The sequence below is a fragment of the Marmota flaviventris genome, chromosome 8 (genome assembly GCF_047511675.1).
Source record: "Marmota flaviventris isolate mMarFla1 chromosome 8, mMarFla1.hap1, whole genome shotgun sequence".
Taxonomy (NCBI): domain Eukaryota; kingdom Metazoa; phylum Chordata; class Mammalia; order Rodentia; family Sciuridae; genus Marmota; species Marmota flaviventris.
In genome coordinates, this window is record NC_092505.1 from 44,146,748 (window position 1) to 44,161,706 (window position 14,959).

The window sequence follows — 14,959 nt, forward strand, 5'->3', positions numbered from 1 at the left end:
ATTTTCCCACTTTCCGGCATATTTTTAAGTTCTTACAGGATAATCGTCTTGGTTATGAATGTTCCGCTTCGAGGCTCGAGAGGACAGAAGGCAGCCCTCCCTCCAGGGCCTCTGCATGATGGTACGGCCTGCTCCGCCGCTGTCACGTGGGCGCCTCCTGTGTGACGTCGGCGTCTTCGCTGTAGCAAAGCTCGGCCTCTGGAATTCTGAGAACTAATTTGCTATTCGGTGACATAAGAGGGGGAGTGCGCTTTGCTTTCCCGGGGTCTGGGGCTAATTCTTCCTCTCTTACCATAAACTCAGCTCCTCGAGCTAAATGCATAAAAGGGAGCGAGAGATTTGAACCACTAGAACAAGTATATTATATATAGTAGGTTTAGAGAGACGAGTAAGAGGAAAAAAACAATAAACACTACAGCTCTCTCCAGCTAATATATTAGGCACCACGAGAAAAATATTTGCCAAGCAGTGTTCGGTGGGTTCATTTGCTTTATTTTTTATTTGGGACTGGGGTGGAGGGTGTTTTTGAGCTTTTTCTTTTTGATGTGATGGCTTGGGATTTCTGGTTGTTGTATTTTGAAGATTTTCGGATTTTTGCCTCTGATTTTTGCCTTTTGCAAGTTTGTGGTGTTACGTAAAGCTTAGGATCCGTCATCGGTTGATTCTTGTTTTGTGTGCGTTCTTTCTCTCCCTATCTAATCGCTCAAGCATTTTAAAGAAGATGTATTATTTCAATACTGATACTATTGAAAGACGCTTACATTTTTAATCATATGTGACAATCCCAACCCCCGTTTTCCCCCCTTTGGTGCAATTTCCTTTTCCCCTTGGACTTTTACTGAAGAGAGGCTGTCCTGCACTGGAGAGAAATGCTCCAAGAATTTGTTTTGTTTTGGTTTGTTTCTTTCCAGGATAGCAAGTGGTGGGTTTACTCTGTTATTGTTGACTCTTAGGGAATTTCTTGTTGCAAGAAACGTGTGTATTTGGATATGTGTACGTGTGTGTTCTGCAGAATTCTGTGAGCCAAATACATGTTTGTGTTTTGATTTTCCTTTTTGGGTTAATTCTTTGATTTCTTTCTTTTTTCTTTCTTTCTTCCTTCCTTTTTTTTCCCCCCCCGGGCTTGTTTCAAGGTCGTTGTGAAAAGTCTCTTCAGTCAGTGTTGAAGGGATCAGCCGGAGGGAATTCTAAAGGCCTGCCGTGCCAGTATCACAGATACTGCCTGTATTTAGAACAGACTGTGCTACAACTACAACGCACCGCACGGAGCACAGTCCTCTCAGCTCTGGAGTTGAGAGGAAGAAATATTTCTTTCTCTTTTTCTTTCTTCCTTTGTTTTTAAAGGCAAATGCAGTGCAGAATTATTTCACTGTGGGCCCTGGTTTGTTTGTTCAGAGCTTCCAGTTTCCCTATTTAAATGTTGGTTGGGGTTTTTTCCCCTCCTACTCATCCCTCAATGAGGGAGACTCTTGTTTCTTTTATGTCTCTCTCTTAAAAGAAGGGTGTGAGGGGAAAATAATATTTCAGATTCCTCAAGAATTAACCCAAAATGTTTGGACCAGAAGCAGCTTTCAAAGGTCAGACTGTTCTGAGCTTTGGCTATGAGAGTCCTTCAAGCGACTCATTAAATCACAGATGAGTTCTTAAATGTTCCACAAAATTTCTTCACATATGAATTTCTAATAAAGATTTTTCTCTAAACAATATAACTAGTGCAACCCCAAATTTGGATCTGTAATGGAGAAGGGAGCAGAGCTTTAAAAGATCGCTGGTTGTTTCCTCGGATATTTGGGATTTCTTTCACTGACAGTCACATAAGAAGTTTCAGATATGGCTGAGAATGCACCCCCCCAAACCCCCCTTCAAAAGGCTGTGTCACAGGTTTTACAACCAGGGGAAGTCCAAAGAGGCTGATTACTTTCCACAAGGGCTGGAGCTTAGGAAATATGTGTAAGTGTCTGTCCCTGTGAAATCTGAATATTTTAATACTTATTGACAGATGGATTACCGCAGCCTCTGCAGAAAAGCCTGTGTTGTGAAGGATTTTTGAAAAATATACATAGACCTAATCCTGTCACTGTTGTTGAAATGAACATTTTACCCCCAAAGATACATGACTTTGTCAAGTGCGGATTCATGCTGCCAGAAGACAGAATGTCTGTTTTTTCTTTTCTTTTCTTTTCTTTTTTATGAGTCCCCTTCTTTCTTGTTTTAGAGTTTTAAATGGATCCCACTGATTTCAAAATGATACCCCAATTTTGCTGAAACGATTTTCTTTGTGTATTTATATATCTGATTTCTATTTTTTATAAGCTGTAAACACTTTCGGGTTTCTCAGATGCAAGTGTATATGGCTTAGAATGTGAAGTATATGGCTCTTCTGTATTAACTGGCCCTATAACAGGATTATTTTTGTGATTTGGGGGGGGTCACTTTTCTTGTCAAAATTGTGTCTGCCTCATGCACTGTCCTATGCCCCAATCTTAAACACACAGCTTGTCCCTCCTGTGTTTCCTTTGCCACTCCACTCTTAGCCCCATGGGGGCGCTGCAGAGCAAAGGGAAATCTGTTCCCTCAGGCTGTGGAACCAGCCAGAGTGGGGGCTGGGAAGGAATTCACCCTTCTCCTACCTTGCCCTCTTCAGTTTTCTGCAGGGAGCCTGAGGAGGGAGAACCCACCAAGCCTGATTTATAGATAATTAACCCCATCACCAGGGACCTCAAACCTCCTCAGCACATTATTTCTGGAACCAAGTGCCAGAGTCCCACATTTTTTTCTTTCTTTCTTTCTTTCTTTCTTTCTTTCTTTCTTTCTTTCTTTCTTTCTTTCTTTCTTTCTTTCTTTCTTCTTTTTTTCTTGCCAAATCAATGTGTTTACATTGAAATAAATTGACTAGAACAGAAAGAAACCCATTGAAGAGAGAAAGCCTGAGTGAGCGCACTGGAGAAAGTGAGAGAAAGGATTGTTGAAAATATTCTAAAGATAGACACTTACTTTTAGGTGAATCTGTTTCTCTCAAATGAATGGTGACGATAATCGTGCACTCACAATCTCTTCAATTCCTAGGAAAGTAACTTTATCAAATGTTATGCCAATTTAATGTCATCTTGAATGTCCTTCCTTCTCTCTTTCTTGATCTCTCCCCCCATGGGGTCCCAGTTGGCATCACTTCATGGGCCTCCCTCACCCTAGCAGTGCTACATTATAGTAGTAAAGAAATGATTGACTTGAATATTTTCAAATTCTATTTAATCATGCTTAAGAAGCCTTAAAGAGTGATTGGGGTCTCATGAATGTTCCTATAGATTTGGGGACACTATATATCAACTAATACCATGATTAAATGGTTAATGGTTATTAATATTCAGAAAATAGGACTAGACCAGCTTCCTTGCCCCATGGACTGAGCATAGGAATAGGTCCTGATCACAGCTGCTGGGTAAATATAAGCTTTATTACAAAATAAAATAGCCTGGTCCTAATATTACATCTATTTAAGGAAAGGAACATATTTCACATCCAGTTCCCCTCACAAAACCTCCCTCGCAATTCAATCATAGCTGAAAAGGAACCCAGCCTTGAAATAAACTGTCCTGTCCTCTTTCTAAGGGGGCTTAAAATGGGAAGTGGGTGTCACCTGTCAGGAACTTCTGAAATCCTAGTAGGTCTCTAAGGATTATAGATTTTTGAACTGGAAGGGACCTCCTGATCAATCACTCCTCCAGGCTTCCTTCTTTGCAGAGGGTAGGCTGGCTCCTCACAAGAGGTACCTGTGATTCTGGCAACAACTGAAAATGGGTCTGTGTGGTTTGATGGTCCTGTGTCATTTTAGAAAATCAGGTTGACCTGATGACCTGGGTTTGAAGGTGGGTATCTGGTTTTTTGGCAGAATTGAGGAAAGCAAGTCTACATTGGGTCCTGTGGAAACTGGTTCTCAGAACCAACTCCAGGTAATAAGCATGGGAATCTGGATGGTCATCTGGGTTTGTTTATGTGTGTAGCCTACAGTGCGATACTTAAAGGGTATCGGAAATTTTATCTGACTTGTTAACTTTCACCTGTTTATTTCGAATCCTTCATTTAAAACTTTTGTAAACAAGCTCCATATAGTATCCTTGGACAAAGAAAGGAGTTTCTTGGTGTTTTAAAGAAATACAGAGGCCTTAGGTTATGTAGCTCAGTGGTAGAACTCTTGTGTAGCATGCTCAAGGACCTGGATTCCATTACCAGCACCACCAAAAAAATAAATAAAAATGAAAAATAAATTGAGCAGAAAGTTTTGAGACATAAACAAACAAACAAACAAACAACAACAACAAAGTAGAGGATGATTTCCAGCCACTACCTTCTGAAAAGGAAGCGTCAACATTTAGTTTTGCCCCACTTGCTGCTGCCTGCTTTGGGGCTTTTTATTATTCTGTTTTCCCCCCTTTAGCAAACCTTTTCAGCCTGGCTCTGAGCTTTCCCCCAAACACTGATTTTTCCACACTTTTTCTCACGTATTTAAAATGGAAATAAATATCTGGAGCTTAAAATAAAGAAGTGATGGAGGTGGGGGCACATGATCATTTGTTTATTGCATTCGATCACTGTTTTGAATAACAGGGTTTTCACTTCCTATGAAACCTTAGCGTGAGGGAATGCAGCAGCTGGACTCAGAGGGATGAGGAGAGGAAGGCACTTGAGTGTTTGTAAACTCTGGGCGGCCCGCCCTCCTGCCCTGCCCGCCCTACCCTGCTGCTGTACTTAGCTGTCTCTACTACCTAAGGCTAGAAGTGGAAAAACTTGATTTGCGTGTTGTGCCTGCAATTTTCTCTCTCTCTCTCTCTCTCTCTCTCTCTCTCTCTCTCTCTCTCTCTCTCTCTCTCTCCCCCCACACACACACACACACACCGCCCTTTGTACACCTGACCATGCACAAGCCTATCTGCAGCGGCTCCATGGCAGGGAAAGCTGGGGAGCGGAAGAATGTGCGGAGGGAGGGCGGCTCGGTACTTTTCCATTCACATCTCCACAGTGGCTTTTCTTGTTTATTTCAACCTCCACCCGCAGGAACCTTTCAGCTGCCTGAAATTCGAGTCATTAAACTGTTCCCTTAGGTCAGACTATAGAGGCTCGGTGCATGTTTCCAACATGTCAGTGTCTATGTAACCTGTGTACGTACACACACACACACACACACACACACACACACACAAACCTAACTCTGCGGTGCACAGAGGGAGAAGGAAAAAACTGGACTTATTGCCAGAAAAACCTTGGTTTCTAATTACAGCTCTGCCTGGAACTTTATATGGGACATTGAGCAAAGCCACTACTGAAGACTCAGTTTCCTCAGGTGTGTGAAGCAATAACCCAGATGATTTGTAGGGTGCTGGGTGTGCGCAGAGTTCCTAACCTTTACATTTACATAGACTTTTACATAATTTTAGGATGGGGGTGAGAAGGAGCTGTGTGTACATGTGTACAGGGGGTGGAGCAAAGGATTAAAATGTGAACTTGTAAGTAAAGAAGGCAGTCGCAGAAACCTCACCTCTATCAATTTTTAACCAATTGTAGACCAAAGTCTGGGATTATGATGAATGAGTCCAAAAGCCGATTGAAGATTTTAAACATTAAGAGTTGGAGGAGGTAGGTACTAAGACCTTGGACCTTTGATCTCCAGCATTGGTAATCAGAAGTGACAGTTCTCAAGTGCCTTTTCTGCCCTATATATATATATTTTTTATTTCCCCCTTCTGTTTGCTTTTGGAAACTGTCCCAGTCAGTGATAGAAGGAGATGACACTTGTAAAGGGGATAGTCTTTAAGCCACTGGGTTCCATGTGAGTGTTGAAAATATTTCATAGCATTAGAAGGAGGGGCAGAAGGAAGAAGAGGGGAAAGAAGGATCTAGAGAAAGATTCCTGGTAAGAAACTAAGAGGTGGTTCAGCCATCTCTGCATTAAAAGTAATTATTTGAAGTCAGAGGAAACAACATATGAAGAGTTTGCCCTTTAAACAAAGAGAGAGGAGGAGACTCCACCTACCAGACCAAACTTGAAAGCAATAAAAGAACACTTTCTATCAATATTTCCTATACATTTTCATTCAATATTCTTCAAAAGAAAGGTCTAAAGTTTCTCAGGCATAATTATCCAATGCCGCAGCATCCTCAGGAAATAATAAAGTGGCTCCTATTTATCAGTAAAGACCCTCTACTGTCCCTCCTCCCTTATCATATTTAAATTCTCTAGTATATTGGAACTAAGCACAGTCAGGGTTGAAACCTATTTCTTTCATTCATTGTGAAACTGTTGAGAGTTATGCAAGAACTGGAAGAGTCTTTAGTATTATCCAACCCACTGCTACTGATTTTCTATAATTGGAAATTGAGGCCCAGACAGAATTTGCCACATACCCTGTCACCAACAGAGCTAGATCCAGTACTTTAAATGCCTGGGTTCTAAATCTTCTCTGCTTTTCCCATGGTTTACTAGTGGGCAGTCTTCAAAAGAGCCATTTGCTGTGGATTCACATTTGTAGAAGGCCTCAAATTAAGAGTTTTGACAATATCTTCACTGGGTTTATACAGCAATGTTAGTGGCACATGATTGAAAGAAGACCATCATACTCAAGTTTTATGTGAATTCCAGTGCAAGACCAGAGGGTCCTAGGTTAGTGTGATATAATATGGTCGATAAATATATAATTGTCCTATGAATAATCTCACTATAAAGGTAAGATTTAAAGTATATTTGGCCTAGAAACAATGACAAGCAGAAAGTGTGCCTAGAGCTCGGATCTTGGCTTCTAATGTCATTCTCTAGTGACAACAATCAGGGCTCCTTAGAGAGATGGCTGAGTCTAGGACTGGGGCAGAAGGGATACAAAATGAGAATGGAATATCTTGTAGCACCATGAAGTAAGGAATTGCTTAAAACAAAATGTTTATAGGAGACATTTCAAGGACACACAGGAACTTGAACAATTTTCAATAGCTAAAGCTGGAATAATTTGAGAAAAAAAAATATGTTGGCTTATAACCCAAACTAGTGAAACAAACAAACAAACAAAGAAAAAATACACACACAAAAAAAACACAAGTCTGTACTAATATAAATAAATCATTGAATAAATTAATAAATGAGAGAGAAGAAACAAGTATTCTATGCAGAAGAATTCCAAGTAATTTATGTAGATAATTTGCCATCAAAAAGGGGAAGCATAAATCCCTACTCTTTTTTTTTTTTTTTGGTGGTGGTTTACTGGGGATTGAACCCAGGAGCTTTCTACTTCTGAACTATGTCCCCCAGCAACTGCCCCCACTTTTTAAGTTTTTATATTTTCAAACAGCATCTTACCATGTTGCCCAGGCTGGCCTCAAACTTGTGATCCTCCTGCTTCAGCATTCTGAGTCACTGGGATTATAAGCATGTGCCCAAAAATATCTACACTCCAAGTGTGGGCCGCATCTAATACCTTCTTTCCAAAGAGTACAGTATGGAAAGACAATGAGGAGAGAATAACTTAATAGGGAGAATTCTGACAAATCCCATCTCAGCCAGGCAATCAAGGTCAACATCAACAATAATAATTTTATGTACCCTCTATGTGATATAATAATCCCATAATCCTTATATAATCGTAAGAAAAAACATCAGACAAGTCTAGTAAAGGGAGACCCTACAATACTCTTGACCAGCAATTCTCAAAACCATCAAGGTCTTCAGAAACAAAGTCTGAGGAACTGTCACAGTCTACAATAACCTAAGGAGACATGACAGCTTCATGTAACGTAGTATCCTGGGTGGGATCACAGAATAGGAACAGACATAAAGTCAACCTAAATAGAACTGAATCAGTGATGAACTTATTAATGATAATGTATCAATGTTGATTCATTAATACAAATGCACTATACTAATTTAAGATGGTAATAATACAAGAAATGGGTACAGGGTTATTTTCTGTACCATCTTCTCAATTCTTCTGTTAATCTAAAACTGTTCTTAAAAATAAAGTCTGTTAGCTGGAAAAATATATACCTACATTTTTGGGGATTTTTCTTTTCATTTTTTCTTTTTTTTTTTTTTTTAAGCCAGAAAACTCTAAAAAGTGACCTAGGCTTTTTTTTTCTCTCTTTTTTGTAAGGGAGAACCAGGGATTGAACCCACAGCTGCTTTATCTCTGAGCTACAAATCTCAGCCCTTTTTCCTATATTATTAGAGAGAGTCTCACCGAATTGCTTAGGGCCTTGCTAAATTTCTGAGGCTGGCTTTGAACTTGTGATCCTCCTACCTCAGCCTCCTGAGCCACTGGGATTACAGGTATGCACCACCACATCTAGCTTGATCTAGCCCCCTCTTAAAATTTGAATAGTCCTGCTTCCCACTCAATCATTTTCATAGAATACAGTCAGGGAAATGGGAGACCTTGCTTGAATAATATTTTTGTTTTGTTAAATTGGAAGCACTTTAGTTTCTGAATGCCACCATCTGGATAACACTAGGGAGGCACCAAAGGCCAAATGTCATTATGAGAGTAGATTAATTAAGCCACCTCTTTGATTCACATATTCAACCTTTCTCTGTGTTAAGCCTCCATGGAAACAAGGATCTCTTTGCCACCAGTCCAGAGAGACATATAGAACTAGAGGATTCTTTGTTGAGGCTATAGGAGTCCCAAACTCTTCCCAGAGTGTCTGCTATTTCACTACATAACTCTAGTAGAATTGTGGATTTCATCAGACTTGAAACTCTGGATGTTTACAGAAGAAACATGGACCAGAACCCAAAACTCTATGAAGATTTGCATCTGATCTCATAGACTAAATTCTGAAAGCCTCTATCCTCATCATTCACTTCACCAGTTCTACAGTTGACAAAGGTCCAGGAAAGAATTGATTTGCAAAGACCACTTGGAAAATTAATGGTAGAGTTGATTCCCATCAAGTCCACCCTGAATCATTTTGCTGCAGCATCTGAGGACTGCTATTATATTGATAGACATTATGATTTCAAAAGTGCTTCATTAATTTCTAACCAATTGTCAGTTAACGATTGCTTCTAGTTCTAATGCTACACTTGAGTTTTAAATGTCTCTTTGTTTCTTCCCTTCAGCTTTCCCCACCTCTACCAGCATCTTTGCCAAAGTATTTATGAGATTTTTGAACCAATACTTATATTCACTATGGAAGGTGACATTTAAATAACTGTTGGTGAAATGCAGGGAGATTATTCCTCCTGTGTCAATTAAGATGACTTTTTCAGAGTACTGTTTGATTACATGTACAAAGAATCATAAGATGGTTGCTGGGTCATGCCCTTTGACCCAGTAATTCCATTTCTAGAAATCTATCCTCAAGGCATAATTCAACATGCAAGGGGGAAAAAATAACTTTGGGTGAATAGATGCATCCTAGCATTTATCTAATAGTAAAAATTCTAAGAGCCTACATGTGCCATCATTAGTAGGTTGGGAGAAAGGGTGTTGGCTAAAGAATGCTTAAATAAATTACAATATAACTAATTCTGAAAATTAAAGCTGAAAAATACATATGGTAACATGAAAGTGAAAAGAAGTAGGATGTGTGTGGGTGTGTGTACCTATATACACACATATATACATATATACCTGCTATAGGCATATATATATATATATATATATATATATATATATATATATATATGATTAGTATATTCACAACTATATTTAAAAATATTTTTCATAGAAAATTGACTAGATATAAATGAGTGCATAATTAACAAAAACAATTACAGTAATTATCTTGGGATAGTAGAATTTATTGGGTGCTTTTTTTTTCTACTTTAATCTTTTTTGCATCTTCCAAAATGTTTTTCATCTGTCTCATAAGCACACACTCAGAATCTGAAAAACCCTAAGGGATCGCTTTCAAGCACATACAATTGGCCCTTAATTCAGAATTTCGAATATTTGACTTAATGTTGGAACCACCCACATCTGTAGGGCCCACAGTAAAAGTGAGAGCTGCCCACACTATCATGGAGAGCATCTTTCACTCTGGGAGCCACTTGTCTCCAGAGCAACAAAATAGACCCTTTCTGTGCATTGACCGTAATGAGATGGAGGAGAATCTGCAGGTCTTTGATCTGTCTCCCGCCCACTTGGTGGTGGTGTGATTATCTTGTTTGTTGGTGTTTCATGGCATTTGCAAATGTCAGAGGGTTTCCTGGTTACTATGCTGTCTCTATGAGGCCACCCAAGAGCCTTCCTAGTAGGTAGAACTTCTTTGGGATCCTCCTGGGGTAACAGGTGACTTATTTTTTTTTTAATTTTATTTTATAACATGTTTGGCTAGTGAATGCTGAGGGAAAAGGTTTAAAATAAACTCAGTGTTTTATCATCAGACAGTCACAAAGCCGTTAAGAACTTTGTGGGGAGTACATCATTATTTGGGTCACTGGTTCTCAAATAAGGGCATGGAGCTAGACATCAGAATGTAGAAGGGTGAGGGCAAGGATCAGGATGCTAGTAAACCTGTCCTTAAAACACTGATGTGATTCTTCATTCTTGGCTCATTCTATGCACTCATGCATTTCTCACTCAATCATATACTTTATTAACTGTCTCTTTTAGGTAGACACTGTGCTAGACACTAGGGAAACAAACAGGAATAAAACATGGGACTCTGACCCCAGAGGGCACACCAGGGACTAAGAAAATAGAGATCCAGAAAGATTCTGAAGCTTGCTTTAGGTTATGTAACAGATAGTGCCTGAGCCAGAATTATTCCCCAAATGTCCTGATTCTGAACCCAGTAAAGAACTCCAGGGCTTCTTTTCAGAGGCTTGTCCCTGACCCTACACCCACATCAGTGTGAGGCACTGAATCCCTGCTAGGGCAGGTTCAGCCTCTTTGAGTGTTTGATTAGAGCAGAGTATAACCCCGCCACCTCAATGTGCCATGCAGGAAAGCCAATGCCCTATGGTAGAAGATCAACAAAGACTAGTGCACACTAGTTCAGCTTTCTGTACCCTCAGTACAATGCAGACTCAGCTTTCAGGCCAGAGCTTCATAGCTAAGATCATCCATTCTTCAAGTGAGACTAGAATCCTGTCTTGGACTCCAAGTCTAGGTTCCTGCTTAACTCCTGTCAGTCCTCTTCTTGGAGAGCCCGGATCCTGAGTTTTATATCCTCTTGCGTTCAATTCCTGTCAGGTTCTACCATGATCAGATAGATTACCCTAAAATCACACACAACCTCAAGCAACAGCCACAACCTAAACTCTAGACCCTAGCAGAAACTAGGCTCCTCTGAGATTCCCATGGGCATCTCAGATCTCTGGGTCATGAACTCATAGGTAAAGTCTCAGATGCCAGTCTTGCATCCAGACTGCTCTCCATAGTACCCTAGTCATCAAGGCCCAAACTGCCTCAAGATAGATTGGGCTCTTCTGCCAGGAGTTGTAACTATTTTCAGTGGCCAGGAAAGGACATTGGATATTGTGTTAGTCAGCTTTCTATTCCTATAACAAACACCAGAGATAATTAACATATAAAAACAAAAGGCTGATTTTGGCTCACAGTTTTAGAGTTTTCAGTCCTTGATGAATTGGCTCAGTTGATTTGGGACTGTGGTAAGGCAGCACATCAAGTAAGAAGCATGTGGTAGAGCAAGAATACCATTCATTTTATGTCTGGGAAGCCAAAAACAAGAGGAAGAGGAAGGGACTGGGGTCCTCCTATCTCCTCTAACTTCTCTCTAACTTCTTTCCAGTCTAATGTACTACAATTTTCTACACCAGACCCCTGGTAATTCCCCAGGGACTCATGCACTTTCCTCCATTCTCATCCATGCCTTGGCCTCTGCCTTTCCCTGATAAGCCATAATAAGCTCGAGGACAGGGGTAGTCACTTTTGTTTTCTTAGAACTGTGTCCAACAAATGATGCTTACTTAGAACATTTTGACTAAATTAAAGTAGGTAGAACTGAAAGAGAATTCTATGTGAAATCTGAGGATCTGGGTTCCAGTTAAAGCTCCAGAGCTGACTAAGTTCTGTGGGTCTCAGTTTCTTGTTCTCTAAAATGGTAATTTCTGTTAAGGGTACTCACAGGATTCTCCTGAAAATATCAAGTACAATGGAGGAGAAAGTGCTTTGAAAATTATAATGCACAGTTCAAAGTGGTTGTTGAATGATTGAAGGGATCATCAAATGAGTGAACTATCACAGTTATGTAAAGTCATCAGGTTATTCAATAACAAATTCTGAGGCTCAGATTATATCTGGGAACAATGTATTTGAAGTACCCTGACTTGATTTTGTAACCATCCTTAAATGTGATTATTTCACTTCCCCATATATTTTAACCCTGTAAGCACTAGAAGACATAGGTTGCTGCTAAGGATTCATAGTGATCCAAAAAGAACAAAAAAGATCACCAGAAAGTCTTTTTGTTCTTGAAATGCAGAATTGGAAATGAACCATTTTCCAGTAGTGGGAACTGAAATCCAGTGTTAGATCCTCCTTTTTGGTACCTTCTTCCTCTTTCTTCCTCATCTTTCTACCTTAACTCCTTCCAGCCCTCTCCTGCACCCCAGTGGAAAAAGAATTAGTTGTTTTGTGCTAACTTTAGTCTTAGAAAAAGGTACAAGCAAAATCCAAATTTATCAGATCTATTTTCTTGGATGAACATGATGGCTACTTATAAAATTTTAAAGACATTTGTTAGGGGTTAAAAAGATAAATATCTCAAAAGCCCATCTCATATTTTCTATAGTCGATAACAATAGCTAACAAATGGAACAGAAAATCCAGTGGACTCAAGAGAAATAAGTCACAACAATCTCCAAAGGGGCTGGGTTGGTAGTGTTCAGGGGCATGAGAACTCTTAGAATTGGTAGCACCAAGGTTTTGCCAGCACCAAGCCCATGCTCAATAGCTCATTTATTTTTGGATCCCTAGAGGTGGGAGGGAGAAAATTACTGGTGTATATTGCTTCAAAACTGCAATCTTGAAGACACTTCAAAGTGAGTGAGCTGGGATAAACCCAGGAATCCTGGACAATGCCTACCCTGAGCAAAGACAGCCACCTCCCTTTATGATTTTTTTTTCTTTCCCCTCATTCTGTTCCAAACACCTCTCACCCAACCATACCTGTGGAAGCCACATTCCTGCACAAAGCTAAATTTATCTGGGGGGAGCAAAACACAAGAAATATTCTATCGAGACACTTTCCTTCTCAATTCTGAAAACCAGGGATGTTCACTAAGAGAATAGAGGAGTGCTGTTAAGATTCTAAGGGCTTAGAACTGGAAAAGGTGGAGAAACAGGACCCATTCAGCTATATTGCCTTATTTTATCACCCATTTGGTTGTGCTTTTTCAGCCTGAAATAAGCATATGCTCGTATTCTCAGGCCTTACTAATAGGCAGCCACAAAACATATAAACTTAACTACCAATTACAAATTGAGCACTTGCTGTGTGCTAAACTCAGGGCTAGACTTTGCATTACAAAGAATGATACAGAGCCATTCCTAAAGGTGCCTGCTGCCTAGATCAGCAGAGAAGCATTACACAAATAAATCATCAGATGTATTTTCTATCATAAAGTATGATAACTTAGATATGGGCAATAAGAAAGCTACTATGAAACTTGGGAAGAACATAATTGACCAGGAGAAAGAAACTTTCTGCTGAGATTTAAAGAGGAAGATGGGTTATCCAGGCTAAGAATGAGGGGACAAATGTACCATGCAGGGGCAACAGAAGTCAAAACATTTAAGTGAGTCAAACTGGAATGTTCAGAGACTGGAAAGAGGCTAACATGGTAGAATAGAACATGAAGTTAGGGGAGAATCAGGAGCTAGATCATAAGTCTTCATAGACCATGGCCAGGAGTGTATACTTTATTCTGAGTGCATCAAGAAAACATTTAAGGGTGTTTTTTTTTGGCAAGTGGTGACAGGATAGAATTTATTTTTTAAGGAAACCATCCTACCTATTGTGTGGAAGAAAGGGGCAACGGAAGATGCTTTATGAGGCTATTGTATGAGTTCTGGTGAGAGATGAAGAAGTCCCTTGGACTAGGGAAATGGTGAAATAGGCACTGACATGTAGAAAGAGTTGAGATATCCTTTGAATTTAAAACTAATGGGCTTTAACAATAGATCAGATTGAGAAGGTGTGGTAGAGAAGGAGAGTGAGGTTTCAAGAATGAATTCCAGGGCTGGGGTTGTGGCTCAGTGGTACAGTGCTCACCTAGCATGTACAAGGCACTGGGTTCGGTCCTCAGTACCACATAAATGTAAAATAAAGATATTGGGTCCACATAAAACTTAAGAATAAATATTCTTTTTTAAAAAAGAATGAATTCCAAGCTCCTTGGTTGGAGAGCTGGATGGATGTATTTCCATTTACCAAGTTAGAAACAGGGCAAAAGACAACCTCTGGAGAGGGACAGCCGATCACACATCAGTTTCAACATGGTATGTTTGAGATATCTCAGGGGAAGATGGCAATATAGACAATAGGAAATTCAAGACCTGAATTAAAAAAAAAAAAAAAAAGAGATGTCAGTTTGGAGATAAAAATTGGGGATTCATCAAATAGAGACCGTATTTGAATACAGGAGAAAGAATTGATTTTTGTACCAGACCAGCATTTAAAAAAAAATAGCAAAGGTGTAATTGTCTTTAGAAATACCCAACTTCAAACTCATTTCTCAATTTATAGCCAAACTGGAAACTGAAGAAGTGAAATCACTGTAGGAAACGGGACTGATGAGAGAGGACATCCTCTTCTCCTGGGTCAGAGGTTTTTTTCATTTCACAGTATATTTTCAACATTTGACACCAACACAGTCGGCTGATACAGCCCCCTGTATCAGATATAATTCTACAGATGTCACTCATGGTTTCACACCACCCCCACATTTTATAATCTGCTTTGTGAGAACCACCACACTCTCATAACTAACTTGTTCCCTGCTTCCTTC

At 39.8% G+C, this 14,959-nt stretch overlaps 1 long non-coding RNA gene across 8 annotated transcripts in view; it reads left to right on the forward strand.

Moving 5' to 3' along the window:
- The first annotated feature begins 277 nt into the window (after window positions 1–277).
- The window catches only part of LOC139706707 (uncharacterized), a 204,775-nt gene continuing 190,093 nt past the window's right edge, over window positions 278–14,959 (forward strand). For all 8 annotated transcript variants that reach the window (XR_011708327.1, XR_011708328.1, XR_011708326.1 and 5 more), the window contains exon 1: window positions 278–475. This is a non-coding gene — a long non-coding RNA (uncharacterized lncRNA). The remainder of the gene's footprint in view (window positions 476–14,959) is intronic.